At 40.0% G+C, this 15,780-nt stretch overlaps 1 pseudogene; it reads left to right on the top strand.

Annotated features, from left to right (window-relative positions):
• Positions 1-5,693: 5,693 nt before the first annotated feature.
• On the top strand, positions 5,694-15,650 carry LOC132519142 (RNA-binding protein with serine-rich domain 1-like; annotated as a pseudogene).
• Positions 15,651-15,780: the final 130 nt, after the last annotated feature.

Consider the following 15,780-nt stretch of genomic DNA (forward strand, 5'->3'; position numbering starts at 1 on the left):
TCTCTAGCAAAACAGTATTCAGTATCTACAACAAGAGCCAAATTTCCCCCCAAAATGTGTGATGTCAGGGAAACCAGCATTCTGACAGACCAATCTAAATGTTGTATAACTCACTATTAGATATTATTACATTTACACTAGTAAATGTACTGCAAACAATTAAAATCTAGAGATAAGAACTATAGGACTGGGAATAGGGGTCCTGAGCAGAGGCTGCTGTAGAAACTCGGTTTGGAAATAAAAGAAAGGTTATGGCAGATTAGACAAAGGGAAAAGAGGTACATTTTGACCATTTTGCAGGAGCAGAGTAACCTAATTCTAGGAATACTGTTATAGGCAGAATCCTAAGAAACCAATGACTGTGTGAAGGACTTTGAAAACAGTTTTAACTAGAAAATGTTGGACCAAAAATCCAAGGATTTTCCTCAGGACTAAAAGAGCTAATAGGCAGATTCACCAGGTTGTGTTAATTAAGAAAAACTGTATAAACAACTGTAAAAAGTTTAATCTGTGTATAAACTAGTTGGGATAAAAGTTTTCCTATATACAGTACCTGGATAAAGTACCTACCTAAAGTACGTACCACTTTACTGCTCTAAGTGTGGTCAGTAGATTTGCAGAATCCTCTGGGAGTTTGTTAGAAACTTAGAATCTCAGGTGCCATCCCAAACTTCCTGAGTCAGAATCTGCATTTGAATAAGATCTCCAGATGGTTCAAATACACATTACGTTTTGAAAAACACCCTTCTAAGGTCAGTGGTTCTCAAATTTTAGCCTGCATAGGAATCACCTGGAGACTTGTTAAAAAGATTTCTGGGCCCCAGTGCCCAGAGTTTCTGATTCAGTGAGTCTGGGGCAGGGCTGGGGAATTTGTAATTCTAACAAGTTTCCTAGGACACTGATGCTGTAATCTAAGGGGTTACACTTGAAGAACCTAAGAGCCATGGCTCTAATTGGATCTCAGGCCTTGGCTGCACATTAGAATCACCTGGTGGGGAGTTCCCTGGTGGTCCAGTGGGTAAGACTCTGAGCTCCCAATGCAGAGGGCCTGGGCTGGATCCCTGGTCAGGGAACTAGATCCCACATGCATGCCACAACTAAGTCCACATGCTGCCACTAAAAACATGCCGCAAACGAAGATATCACATGCTGCGACTAAGACCTGGCACAGCCAAAATAATAAAAATAAATAAAAATAAATCACGTGGGGGAGTTTTAAAAACATAGGTAAGAATGCTCAGACCTCACCCCAAAGATTCAGATTTAGTTGCCTTGAGGTACCCAAGCTCCCCGGGCAATTCTAACGTGCAGCCAGGCTTAAGAACCATGTGCTTTGGCAAAGGAAAACATAAACAAGACGAAAAGTCAACCCTCAGAATGGGAGAAAATATTTGCAAACGAAGCAACTGACGAAGGATTAATCTCCAAAATATACAGGCAGTTCATGCAGCTCAATATCAAAAAAAACAAACAACCCAGGCTTCCCTGGTGGCACAGTGGTTGAGAGTCCGCCTGCCGATGCAGGGTACATGGGTTCGTGCCGCGGTCCGGGAAGATCCTACATGCCATGGAGCGGCTAGGCCCATGAGCCATGGCCGCTGAACCTGCGCGTCTGGAGCCTGTGATCCGCAACAGGAGGGGCCACAACAGTGAGAGGCCCGCGTACCACAAAAAAAAACAAAAAAACAAACAACAAACAAAACCCAATCCAAAAATGGGCAGAAGACCTAAATAGACATTTCTCCAAGGAAGATATACAGATTGCCAAGACACACATGAAAAGATGCTCAACATCACTAATCATTAGAGAAATGCAAATCAAAACCACAATTAGATATCACCTCACACCAGTCAGAATGGCCATCATCAAAAAATCTACAAACAATAAATGGTGGAGAGGGTGTGGAGAAAAGGGAACCCTCTTGCACTGTTAAAATTGATATAGCCACTATGGAGAACAGTAGGGAGGTTCCTTAAAAATCTAAAAATAGAACTACCATACGACCCAGCAACTCCACTACTGGGTATATACCCTGAGAAAACCATAATTCAAAAAGAGTCATGTACCACAATGTTCATTGCAGCTCTATTTACAATAGCCAGGACATGGAAGCAACCTAAGTGTCCACTGACAGATGAATGGATAAAGAATATGTGGCACATATATACAATGGAATATTACTCAGCCATAAAAAGAAATGAAATCGAGCTATTTGTAGTGAGGTGGATGGACTTGGAGTCTGTCATACAGAATGAAGTATGTCAGAAAGAGAAAAACAAATACCGTATGCTAACACATATATATGGAATCTTAAAAAAAAAAAAGGGTTCTGAAGAACCTAGCAGCAGGACAGGAATAAAGATGCAGATGTAGAGAATGGACTTGAGGACACGGGGAGGGGGAAGGGTAAGCTGGGACGAAGTGAGAGAGTGGCATGGACAGATATACACTACCAAATGTAAAATAGATAGCTAGTGGGAAGCAGCCACATAACACAGGGAGATCAGCTCGGTGCTTTGTGACCACCTAGAGGGGTGGGATAGGGAGGATGGGAGGGAGACACAAGAGGGAGGAGATATGGGGATATATGTTTATGTATGGCTGATTCACTTTGTTATAAAGCAGAAACTAACACACCATTGTAAAGCAATTATACTCCAATAAAGATGTTAAAAAAGAACGATGTGCTTTCAAGGACTCAAGGGAAGAGGAATAGCTGCTGAAGGAAAGGATATAAAGTCATTAAATCAACATAGATTTTGGAAAAGAATTCCCAATTTCTGGGTGTTATCAGCACCCAAGAGATATTAAAGTAGCCAAGAGGGCCTGTGTCCCTTTTGCTTCTATATTGTTAAGGGTAGATGTGTATTAGAACAGAATGAGCTGAGGGTGCATTTATGCACTTACGTGCAGCAAAGCTTCTGTAAACCTTAAACATAAAGCAGAGACAAGTATGAGCAAGGAAGAAATGCTACCCCTTTTGCTTTATTTTCTTCAACCATAAAGATTGCATCTTCCCTTCTTTTTTTAAAAAAATTTATTATTTATTCATTTAATTTATTTTTGACTGCATCGCGTCTTCGTTGTTGCACGCGGACTCTCTAGTTGAGGCACGTGGGCTTAGCTGCCCTGAAGCATGTGGAATCCTAGTTCCCTGACCAGGGATCGAACCCACGTCCCCTGCATTGGAAGGCGGATTCTTTACCACTGGACCACCAGGGAAGTTCCACATATTCCCTTCTTAACCACATGAAATTGCTTTTTAAAATGCAAATATGGGTTACCCTGGTGGCGCAGTGGTTGGGAGTCCGCCTGCCGATGCAGCGGATGCGGGTTCGTGCCCGGCCCGGGAGGGTCCCACGTGCCGCGGAGCGGCTGGGCCCGTGGGCCGTGGCCGCTGGGCCTGCGCGTCCGGAGCCTGTGCTCCACGGCGGAAGAGGCCGCGGCAGATGCCCGCGTACCACCAAAAAAAAAAAAAAAAGATACATTGGCTCTTTGAAAAGTTAAAGCATTTCTTTAGAAAATTTTTGCTTTCACTTCTAGAGCAGTTACTCCTCAAGATTTTTCCATCCATATCAGTCACCAAAATAGATGCCTTTGCTATTGTATGTTTTAGAGACACTTGTCACGAACTCATAGACCTTTGATCCACTTCCCTTGCCCTGTAGATAACAACTGACTTTAAGTCCTTACACTCAGGCAAAAGGCAATCACTGATCCTGGTCTGCGTTTTTACTCAAGCTCAACTGTAATCCTATACCAACAGCGTCGCCTGCTAAGCATTCAGTCCTGAACTAATTCCCCAACCTGCAACTCCTCTACAAAACACCAATTGGCTAGTTGATACACAACGATAACATGAAACTGAATATATTTTCTACTTGGAAATATAAATATATTTGTACATTTATTATTTCATAGTCTTCCTTCTAGATGTCATTTTATATGTCTTAGGCTGTAAAGTGGGAGAAAATAAATTGGTAATCTGAGAGATGCATTGGGAAGACCTTTTGAGTAATAAAATCTACTTGAGAGGAGATAGGTTTGCTGTCAGTTGCAGAACTGTACCGACAGGACTATCTGGGGTTTGCTCTTATTTCTACTTTAGGGTCATATCTTTAATTCACTCTTTGGTATCTCCAAAATGGATGAAGATTCTATGCAGCTGGTCTGGTAATGTGCTCTGTGTCCTGATACCTGCCAGGTCTTCAGGGTTTTTTTATATCAGAAAGTAATCATGACACTTCTGGGAACAAATTCCTCCAGAGAATAGAGCTAAGCCTCTTGCAGCAGTTAGCCAACTTGTGAATTCAAAGGAAAAGTTCTTGAAAGGAACTAAAAGTGCAACTCCAGTGAACACACAAGTGATAAGAAATTGAAACAGTCTTATTGCTGATATGGAGAAAGTCTTGGTGGTCTGGATAGAAGACCAAACCAACTACAATATTCCCTTAAGCCAAAGCCTAATTCAGAGCAAGCCCCTGACTCTTCAATTCTATGAGACTGAGAGAGGTGAGGAAGCTGCAAAAGAAAAGGTTGAAACTAGCAGAAATTGGTTCATAAGATTTAAGGAAAGAAGCTATCTTCAAAACATAAAAGTGCAAGGGGAAGCAGTGAGTGCTCATGCAGAAACTGCAGCAATTTATCCAGATGACCTAGCTAAGATAATTAATGCAGGTGGCTTCATTAAACAGCAGATTTTCAATGTAAATGAAACATTCTTCCATTGGAATAAGATGCCATCTAGGACTTTTATAGCTAGAGAGAAGAAGGCAATGCCTGCCTGCAAAGCTTCAAAGGACAGGCTGGCTCTCTTGTTAGGGGCTAACGCAGCTGGTGACTTTAAGTTGAAGCCAATGCTCATTTACCATTCCAAAAAGTCCTAGGGCCCTTAAGAATAATGCTAAATCTACTCTGCCTGTGTGTTATAAATGGAAAAACAAAGCCTGGGTGACAGCACGTCTCTTTATAACATGGTTTACTGAATATTTTAAACCCACTGTTGAGACCTACTGCTCAGAAAAAAAGATTCTCTTCAAAATATTATTCTCACCAACAATGTACCTGGTCACCCAAGAGATATGATGAGGATGTACAATGAGATTGTTGTTTTCATGCCTGCTAATACAACATCCATTCTGAAGTCCGAGAATCAAGGAGTCATTTCAACTTTCAGTCTTATTATTTAAGAAATAGCTTTTGTAAGGCTATAGCTGCCATAGATAGTGATTTATCTGATGGATCTAGGCGAAGTCAATTGAAAACCTTCTGGAAAGGATTCGCCATTCTAGATGCCATTAAGATAATTTGTGATTGATGGAAAGAGGTCAAAATATCAACATTAACAGGAATTTGGAAGAAGTTGATTCCAACCCTCATGGATGTCTTTTAAGTGTTCAAGACTTCAGTGGAGGAAGGAACTGCAGATATGGTAGAATAGCAAGAGAACTGGAATTAGAAGTGGAGCCTGAAGATGTGACTGAATTGCTTCAATCTCATGATAAAACCTGAATGGATACGGAGTTACTTTTTTTTTTTTTTCCAGCCGCACCACGAGGCACGCGGGGATCTTCACCAACATGGGATTGAACCCGTGCCCCCTGCATTGGGAGTGCAGAGTCATAACCACTGGACCACCAGGGAAGTCCAGGAATTGCTTCTTATGGATAAGCAAAGAAAGTGGTTTCATGAGATGGAATCTACTCCTAGTGAAGACGCCGTGAAGATTGTTGAAATAACAATAAAGGATTTAGAATATTACACAAACTTAGTTGGTAAAGCAGCGGTAGGGTTTAACAAGAGGATTGATTCCAATTTTGAAAAAAGTTCTACTGGGGTAAAATGCGATCAAACAGCATTGCATGCTATAGAGAAATGGTTTGTGAAAGGAAGCAGTCAGTTAATGCGGCAACTTCATGGTTGTCTTATTTTAAGAAATGGCCACGCCCACCCCAGCCTTTAGCATCCACCACCCTGATCAGTCAACAACCACCAATATTAAGGCAAGACCTCCAACAGCAGAAAGATTACGACTCACTGAAGGCTCAGGTGATGGTTAGCATTTTTTAGCAATAAAATATTTTTTACTTTATGTACTCTTTTAAAAGACATAATGCGGGCTTCCCTGGTGGCGCAGTGGTTGGGAGTCCGCCTGCCGATGCAGGGGACACGGGTTCGTGCCCCAGCCCGGGAGGATCCCACATGCCACAGAGCGGCTGGGCCCGTGAGTCATGGGCGCTGAGCCTGCGCGTCCAGAGCCTGTGCTCCACAACGGGAGAGGCCACAGCAGTGAGATTCTACTTTACAGCCATTAGGATGGCTATTAACCAAAAATGGAAAGTAACAACTGTTGGCAAGGACATTGAGAAATTGGAACATTTGTGCATTGATGGTATAGATGTAAAATAGTGCAGCCACTGTGAAAAGCAGTATGGTAGTTCCTCAAAAAGTAAACACAGAATTACCATACAATCTGGCCATTCTGAGACAGGAAGGGGGCAGGGCACAACATTTAAAAGAATGACATAGCCTAAGGATATGACATAAACTGATTAGCACCAACTAGGTCCAAGATGGAGGATGAGTCGACTTCCACTAGACCTTGAGCCTCAGTATACACTCTTTGTAACACATCAGCAAGGTAAATGACACAACCACAGGTGCCATGACAGTTCCAAGGCCGACCATAAAGGTCAAAAGTGGGGGGTGGCCCAATTCCTGGAAATCCCCACCCCTTCCCCAAAATAGCCAGAATATTCCTCCCACCCATTAGCCTATGAAATTACCCACTCCTTTAAAAACTGACAACCTCATACACTGATGCCTTTCTCACCTTCTGAGATGGCCCACAGTCTGTCAGTGGAGTGTGTTTCTCCCTGAATAAGACTTCTTTCTCTTTACTATGGCTTGCTCGTGAATTCTTTCTAGTGGGAAGCCAAGAACCCACACTCAGAGGCTGTCCCAGGGATGTGACTTGGGACGTGACCATTCTCTTGTGCCCCACTCTCTTTCCTGCAACAATTCCACTTTTAAATATCTATTCAAAATAATTGAAAGCAGGAACTCAAACTGATACTTATACATCAATGTTCATAGCAGCATTATTCACGATAGGTAAAAGATGGAAACAACCCAAATGACCATCGACAGATGGATAAACAAAATGTTGTATTTTTCAGCCCTAAAAAGGAATGAAATGTTGACATATGCTACAACACGGATGCACCTTGGAAAAAATTAAGCTAAGTGAAATATGCCAGACACAAAAGGACAAATAATGTATTACTCCATTTACAGGAGCTACCTAGAGCAGTCAGATTCAGAGACAGAAAGTAGAATGTTGGTTACCAGGGGCTGGGAGGAGGGGGGAATGGGATACTATTGATTGATGAGTACAGAATTTCAGTTTGAGAAGATTAAAAATTTCTAGAAATGGATGGTGATGATGGTGGCACATTGTGAATATATTAATGCCCCTAAACAATACATTTAAAAATAGTTAAAGGTTGGTCCAGAGGTTAGGACTCTATGCTTTCACTGCTGAGGGTGCTGCACAGCGAGGCCAAAAATATATATAAATAAAAATAGTTAAAATGGTAAATTTCATCACAATTTTTAAAACAAGAGCGAATGGGGGAAGGGAGGGAGATGCAAGAGGGAAAAGATATATGTATATGTATAACTGATTCACTTTGTTATAAAGCAGAAACTAAAACACCATTGTAAAGCAATTATACTCCAATAAAGATGTTAAAAAAAAAGAGTGAATGGGGGAGGGGCTAGGATGTGAAGATAGCATCTATAAGCTTCTCTTTGGAAAGGTATGCTAGAAAGACCAGCAGTGACTGGAGGGGGAAATGATTTCAAATTAGATTTTGTTTGTTTGATAGTGAACACTAAAGTTTGTCTATATGTTGATGAAAATGATCCAGGAGAGAAGAGACTGTTGTTGATTCAAGAAAGGGGTAATGAGCAAACCAATTCCTTGAATAAGAAAGAATTTCAAATCATATTGTAAAACCAAAAGTTTCCATAATTGACTGTCTTTAATTTGTCTGATTGATAACTGCATGTTGTTCGAACACTATTAAACAAGAAAACAGGAATATTTTTATTATTTTGTTGTTGAATTATCCATCTTGGAATTATATTTTTAAAATTAGGCATTAAATGTTCTAGGCAGTTTATCTTCTTAAGACATAGATGTCAACATAACACATAGCCTTCTATGAAGTACATATTTTTCCAAGTGTCCAGTTATAGTACAGTAATGTCATATGTTACAGTAAATCCTTATACTGTCACCCAGGTTTTAAAATTAACTTGGAAAAAGTTCTCAAATTAACTACATTATCTAATCATATATACTTAAAGAGATACTCTAAAATATAGTGAGTATGATTTCACTTCCTATTTATTTCTCAAAATGACTAAGGACTTTTATCTGATCTTCCCATATTTCTTACTTAGATTTAACTGACAAACGGTTGAAATCTTAAAACTTTATATCTAAATTGTTTGAAACAAAAGGAAATTTTTAAAAATGAGTTTTCACACTATTATTCAACAAAAATAGCTAAGAAAAATTTCCCTCAAGATTTCCTAAGATTTTTGAGAAAAGATTGAACCTGAAAATTTCAAGTGAGGAGGTAGAGATTATATCAGTAAGTAAATAACCAAGAAACAGGAGATAATGGAAAATGTCTGGAGACCTATATATTTACTCCTATGAATATCATTCATTCTCATTAAACTCCAGGTACTACAAGGCAAATAATAGATTGACGTTAATTACATTATAAAAACAATTTTGTAATGGTTTTGTGAGTCACCAAAAGAAGTATTTTTATTTACTATTTTTAAATGAACAAAATCTTTACAATTTTGATTGACTTATGAACAGTACCCATTTGTCAATTTCTTTTTTGTTGTTTTTTTTTTAGTAGTTCATTCCTTTTTATTGCTAAATAGTATTACATTGTACAGATATACCATAGTTTGTTTATCCATTTACCTATTGATGGACATTTGGATTGTTTCCAGTTTTTGACTATTACTAATAAAGCTGTTGTGAACATTTGTATACAAGTCTTTGCATGGACACAAGTTTTCATTTCTTTTGAGTAAACACCTAGGTATAGAATGGCTGGGTCATATGGGAAGTGCTTGTTAAGAAACTGCCAAATTGCTTTCCAAAGAGGCTGCACCATTTTACATTCCCACCATTTGCCCTACATTCTGACGATACTTGGTTTGGTCTGTCTTTTTGATTCTAGCCAATTTAGTGGATGTGGCTTTAATTTGCATTTCCCTGATGAGTAATGATGTTGAGCATCTTTTCATGTGCTTATTGATCATTTGCGTACCTTCTTTGGAGAAATAGCTTACCAAATCTTTAGCCCTTTTTTTTTTTTCACACACACACTGTATTTTATTTTTACAAGAGATAAATAAACTGACACCAAGCATTGTAAATGGATGACGTTTGTCAATTTCTAAGTGATCCAACTGCTACAGAAGAACCATAGCATGGGGACTTCCCTGGTGGTCCAGTGGGTAAGACTCCACGATCCCAATGCAGGGGGCTCAGGTTCGATCCCTGGTCGGGGAACTAGATCCCACATGCATGCCACAACTAAGAAGTCCGCATGCTGCAACGAAGATACTGAGTGCTGCAACTAAGACCAGGTGCAGCCAAAAAAAAAAAAAAAGAAAGAAAAAAAAGGAACCATAGCATGATCTACATACTCCCTTGATCACAGATGTTATATTAGGTCAACAATAATAAAGTTGAGCAATGGCACTAATAGAACAAATTATTCTTACTGGGAATGTGTTTTGGTACTTCCATCCGGATACATATGAATTCACCTCACAAAAAATGAGGGAGGAACTCAGATTCAAAACCACTTAGTAGGGTCTAGAAATCTTTAGTTTTTTACTAGTAGTTTTATCTTTACACTGATATGTAAAGATATCCAAGAGTTATTGAAATAATATACAGTATGCAAAGAAAAAGGATATATAAACATGCATAGAAAAAATTGGAAGGATATAATATACAAGGAACTATGACTATTTTTGAGGAGTGAATAGAAGGGAAAACTTAAACTTTTCAATTAATGACATTGTTGTTTAAAAATTTTACCATTGCATGTATGATTTCAAACATAAAAAACAGACACAGTCATTTTTAAAATTTTCTTTGAGATTAATGGCTTATGATAAATTTCTAGCAGTGGAATAATTAGGCTGAAATACCTAAGAATTTCTATGGTGCAAATCTTGTGCCAAATTGGAAAAAATGCTTCAAATGTTGCAGATACAGCACATCTTAAAGTGTTTATTATTTCAGCACATAGTCTGGAATTCTGATAAACATTCTTCCTATAAAAAAGTGGCAGAGCCCTTTTTCACAATATAGCTGATCTGCCCTGTTTTCAGTCACCTACCTTCTTATAGCAGGTGAAACTCAGATGTATTAGAAAATGCATTAAATAGAGAAATAAACTGATGTACCCATTTTAAAAAGCTTCCTTAAAGCCATGACAAACCAATCTATAATTTAAGATTTAAAAAAAAAGCAAGTTGCAGATATGGTTTTATAGTATTATATAATATTAAGAAAAACCTTAGAAAAGAATATATATTTACAAAGCAAAATGTTATGACGCTGAGAATGTTCTTTATACCCTCAAGGAATTGAAAGAATTTTGAGAGTGGTAAAGGAGTTTGATAATAGAACAATCCTGAACTACATAAAGGGGACAGGTCATTAGTTAAAGAATAAATACTAATCATCTGTAAATAAATTACTTATAGAAATAAACAACAGAAAACAAAACTAAGGATAGGTACAGTCATACAGGTCAAATATAGATGAAGAATCATATTTTCTTGATAATATTTTTAGTGCAAATTAACCAAGGAAATATCAGATTATATAGAAATAACTAATCACTCTAAAGTCAAACACAGCTAAAGTGAAAAAAGTTTATGAATGTATCAAAATTTCTTGACAAAATTTAGAATTGCAAATTTGACCTAGGAAATTCAGTCAAAACAAAGGTCTTCAGGAGTTCCCTGGCGGCCTAGTGGTTAGGATTTCAGGCTTTCACTGGCATGGCCTGGGTTCAATCCCTGGTTGGGAAACTGAGATCCCGCAATCACTTGGCACAGCCAGAAAGAAAATGAAAGAGAAAGAAAGGAAAAAAAAGTCTTCAAAGAACATTCACAATATAAAATTAAGAGGGACAAGAATTGGCCTCACATTATTTTAGTTAAAAATTAGCATAAAAATGAAACTAGCTTAACTGCTCTATAGAAAAATTGATCAAAGAGTCAATTTTGTTTAGTGGAATTTGCTCCTGAAAATATTTTATAAGTGTTATGACTAGGGCATGCATTGTCCTGAAGGTTAGGTTAAGGATTTTGGTGTTTATGCAAAACTACAGGAAGGCATTAAGGGTTTTTTTCAGGTGGCGCAGGTGGGGATGGTGTGGGGAGATGTGGAGTTGTGGGAGATTGAATATGATTTAATGCATTTTAAACAGCTCATTCACTCTGGCTGCAGTGAAAAGAACTAGTTGTAGGGGGCCAGCAGTCTATGCAAAGAGATCAACTGGCAGGCTATCAGAGTGGTCCAGGTGAGGGATGATGATAGCTAAAATTATGACGGCAGTGGATACAGAGAGAGTTGGATGGATTCCAGAGATGGATTTCAGGTGATGGATTGGTGATGAATTGGAATAGAAGATAAGCGAGTGGTGCCTTTTCAAAGAAATAGACAACCCTGGAAGAAGACCAGTGTGAGGGAATGGATCTAGAGTCTAGTCTGGCATGTACAGATTTTTGATGTCTAAAAAGAGACAGTAGCATATATGAATCTGAGGCTCAGAGAAGAGGTTTGGGTAAAAGAAAAAAAACTTGCAATCACTGGTGCTTATAGGGTAACTGATATGATAGGTACGGTGAAGATTTTGAGGAGCCTAGGGAAGAAAGAGAACAACGGTTCTCAAACTTTTTGGCCTCAGGAATCATTTATACTCTTAAAACTTGGAGACCCTAAGGAGCTTTTGTTTATGTAGATTACATTTATCAATATTACTACATTACAAATTAAAACTAAGAAATATACATATATTATAAATTTATTTATTTTATTTATATTATTTATTTTATTTTTGGCTGCGTTGGGTCTTTGTTTCTGTGCTCAGGCTTTTCTCTAGTTGCGGCGAGCGGGGGCTGCTCTTCATTGTGGCGTGCGGGCTTCTCATTGCAGTGGTTTCTCTTGTTGCAGAGCACAGGCTTTAGGTGCGCGGGCTTCAGTAGTTGTGGCTCGCGGGCTCTAGAGTGCAGGCTCAGTAGTTGTGGCGCACGGGCTTAGTTGCTCCGTGGCATGTGGGATCGTCCTGGATCAGGGCTCAAACCTGTGTCCCCTGCATTGGCAAGCAGATTCCTAACCACTGCACCACTAGGGAAGACCAAGAAATCTTTTAAAATATTGATTAATGTTAAAATAACAATAATAAACTCATTACATGTTGTATTAGATTTCTAGGGTTGCTGTGAAAAAGTAACACAGACTGAGTGGCCTTAAACAACAGAAATTCTCTTGCAGTTCTGGAGGTTAGAAGGCCAAAATCAAGGTGTCCACAGGACCATGCTCCTTCTGAAGGTGTTCCAGTGAAAGATGTGTTCCATGCCCCTCTCCTAGCTCCTGGTGGTTGAAGGCAATCTTTGTTATGCTTTGGCTTATAGATGCATGATTCCAATCTCTGCCTCCTTCCTCATATGGCATTCTCATTCCTGTGATCAAATTACTCTCTTCTTATAAGGACACCAGTCACTGGATTAGGGCCCACTCTAATCCAGTATGGCCTAATTTTAACTTGATTACATCTGCAAAGACCTATTTCCAAAGATCACATTCACTGGTACTGGTGGTTAAGACTTGACTGTATCTTTTGGCAGACACAATTCAACCCACGAATGCTAACATTTATAACGTTTTTAATAAAAATAACTTTGTTTTCCAATACACCCCCCCCAATTTTTTTAGTGAGTAGTGTAGCATTACTTCAGTTTTGTAAAACTTTTAAATATCTAACTTCATGGAAGACAGCTGGACTGCCATATCTGCTTCCCTGCATTTAATCTGTTCTGAAAGATTAAAGTATACGAAGAAAATCTGGCTGGAAAGAGGAAAAGTGTTTTCCTTTTCAGATAATTGAGGATATTCTTCTTTGATACTACACCCAAATACTACAAGTGATAGTTTCTTAAACGTTGCAGTGTGGTATCTCAAACCATATTAACTTTTCATTCTTTGATTCATTAAAAACCATTGTTCTGTATCCTGGAACAGAAAGAGGATATTAGTAGAAAAAGTGGTGCAATCTGAACAAAGTCTGTAGTTTAGTTAATAGTGTTGCACCAATGTTAATTTCTTAGTTTTGACAAATTTACCACAGTTATGTAAGATTTTAGGGGTAGCTCAGTGAAGGTCATATGGGAAATCTTGCTACTGTTTTTGCAACTCTTCTATAAATTTCAGATTGTTTTGCATTAAAAAGTTTTTTTAATGGATGCTCATATTAACATGTTTATTAATGTTTTGCAATTAAAACAATATTTTCACCTCTTATCTTGCTTTATCATAACAAATGGGTTGGCAGTAATGGCTGGAATTACTATGGCCATTTTATAAAAGAAAAAACAGTGAAAGAAGTTCAGATACTTGATAAGATTCTCACTGTTGAATGGTAGAGCCAGAACTCTTCCCCTTCCTCTCCTTCTGTCTCCGTCTTCCAGAGAGATTCCCCTTAGCCTGGGCTAAGGACTCTAATCTTTTATTTCTGTAACTTTTATCGTAGCCCTTATCTCATTATATTTATTTTTTTTTATGTGGACCATTTTTTTAAGTCTTTATTTAATTTATTACAATATTGCTTCTGTTTTATGTGTTGGTTTCCTGGCCCCAAGGCATGTGGGATCTTAGCTCCCCGACCAGGGATCGAACCCACACCCCCTGCATTGGAAGGCGAAGTCTTAACCACTGGACCACCAGGGAAGTCCCTCATTATATTTAAATAGTCAACTATCTGTGCCCCACCCTTTCCAAACCCAGTCTGTGGAAGAAGCAGGTCTGATTCATTTTTTATGCATGCATAGTTCAAGGACTACCAGATGGTCCATTAAAGTTTGCAGAATGATTCCAAGGGCAGTGCTCTTTCCACTATACCAGGTTATAGTTTTAAACTACAGTTGACCCTTGAAAATCAGGGGTTAGGTTAGGAGCGCTGATCCTCTGCGCAGTAGAATTCCTCCTGTAATTTATAGTCAGCCCGGCACTGCGTATACTTGGTTCCTCCATATCGTCTGTTCTGCATCCCCATATTCAACCAACCTGCTTGATCCTGTACTGCTGTAGTATTTATTATTTTAAAAAATCTGGGTGGGGCTTCCCTGGTGGCGCAGTGGTTGAGAATCTGCCTGCTAATGCAGGGCACACGGGTTCGAGCCCTGGTCTGGGAAGGTCCCACATGCTGTGGAGCAACTAGGCCCGTGAGCCACAACTCCTGAGCCAGTGCGTCTGGATCCTGTGCTCTGCAAAAAGAGAGGCCGCGATAGTGAGAGGCCCGCGCACAGCGATGAAGAGTGGCCCCCGCTTGCTGCAACTGGAGAAAGCCCTCGCACAGAAACGAAGACCCAACACAGCCAAAAATAAATAAATTAATTAATAAACTCCTACCCCCAACATCTTCTTTAAAAAAAAAAAATCTGGGTGTAGTTGGACTCAAGCAGTTCAAACCCCTGTTGTTCAAGGATGACTGTATATTATTTAGATTCAGCAGCTGAGGAAAGCAGGGGGCGGTCGCCTTGGTGGAAGATCCTGTTCTTCGGGGTAAACTGCAATCTGCTAGGGATACTTTTGCAGGTTCCAGTTAGAAGTGAGACGTCCAAGGATCACTCTAAAGATAAAGTAGTCACCAGGGAGTAAAGTGAGAAGCACCGTGACAGGGGTAAAATTCAGAATAGGCACCGCGCTTCCAAGGATAGCAGCAGCGCTGGTCTTCGTGCAGCTCTACGCTCACCTCGGCAGCAGCCCCAGCTCGGGTGCTCGGTAAGTTCCAGCACGTCAGGCACCTCCGGCTCCAGCAGCTCCTCTGCCGGTCAAGTCCTTCTCCACACAGATATGACAAGAGGCGGTGCTCCTCCTCCCAGTCAAACCACCCAAGAGAGATGGAAGAGGAAAGAAAGGGAGGAGACGTTCCCCCGTCCCCACGCCAAAGGGTGCCAAGCATGGGAAAGCTCACCAAAACTGTGACCAAGGATCGTGGCATGGAGATATTCTCCACCTGTGGGAAAATTAAGATGATTGACATGCATGTAGAAGGGAAGCACCCTGATCTATTTGAAGGCCAAACATAGTAGAGTTTGAGAATCCATTTCGAGTTGAGAAGGCCCTGAAGCACATGGACAGAGGATACATTGATGACCAGGGGACCAACGCCACCGGTGTGCTGGCCCCCGGCCTAGGCAGCCCCCCAGGTGAACTAGCCCTCCCAGGAGAAAGCTGCTACTGGTTCCCCAGTGGCGCAGGTCATGCCCCCCCCACCCCGAGGCTCAGGTCTCTGTGTGCCAGTGATGGCCTTTGCCAGCCACGCCACAGTTCCAATTCCTCTGGGTAAGCGGGGCCACTGAAGTTCATGTCCCCTGTAATCGATATCCCACGCAACTCGGTTTTGTCACTGGTCTACAATGGAAGATAGGAAAGA

This window comes from Lagenorhynchus albirostris, chromosome 4 (assembly GCF_949774975.1).
Source record: "Lagenorhynchus albirostris chromosome 4, mLagAlb1.1, whole genome shotgun sequence".
Classification (NCBI taxonomy): domain Eukaryota; kingdom Metazoa; phylum Chordata; class Mammalia; order Artiodactyla; family Delphinidae; genus Lagenorhynchus; species Lagenorhynchus albirostris.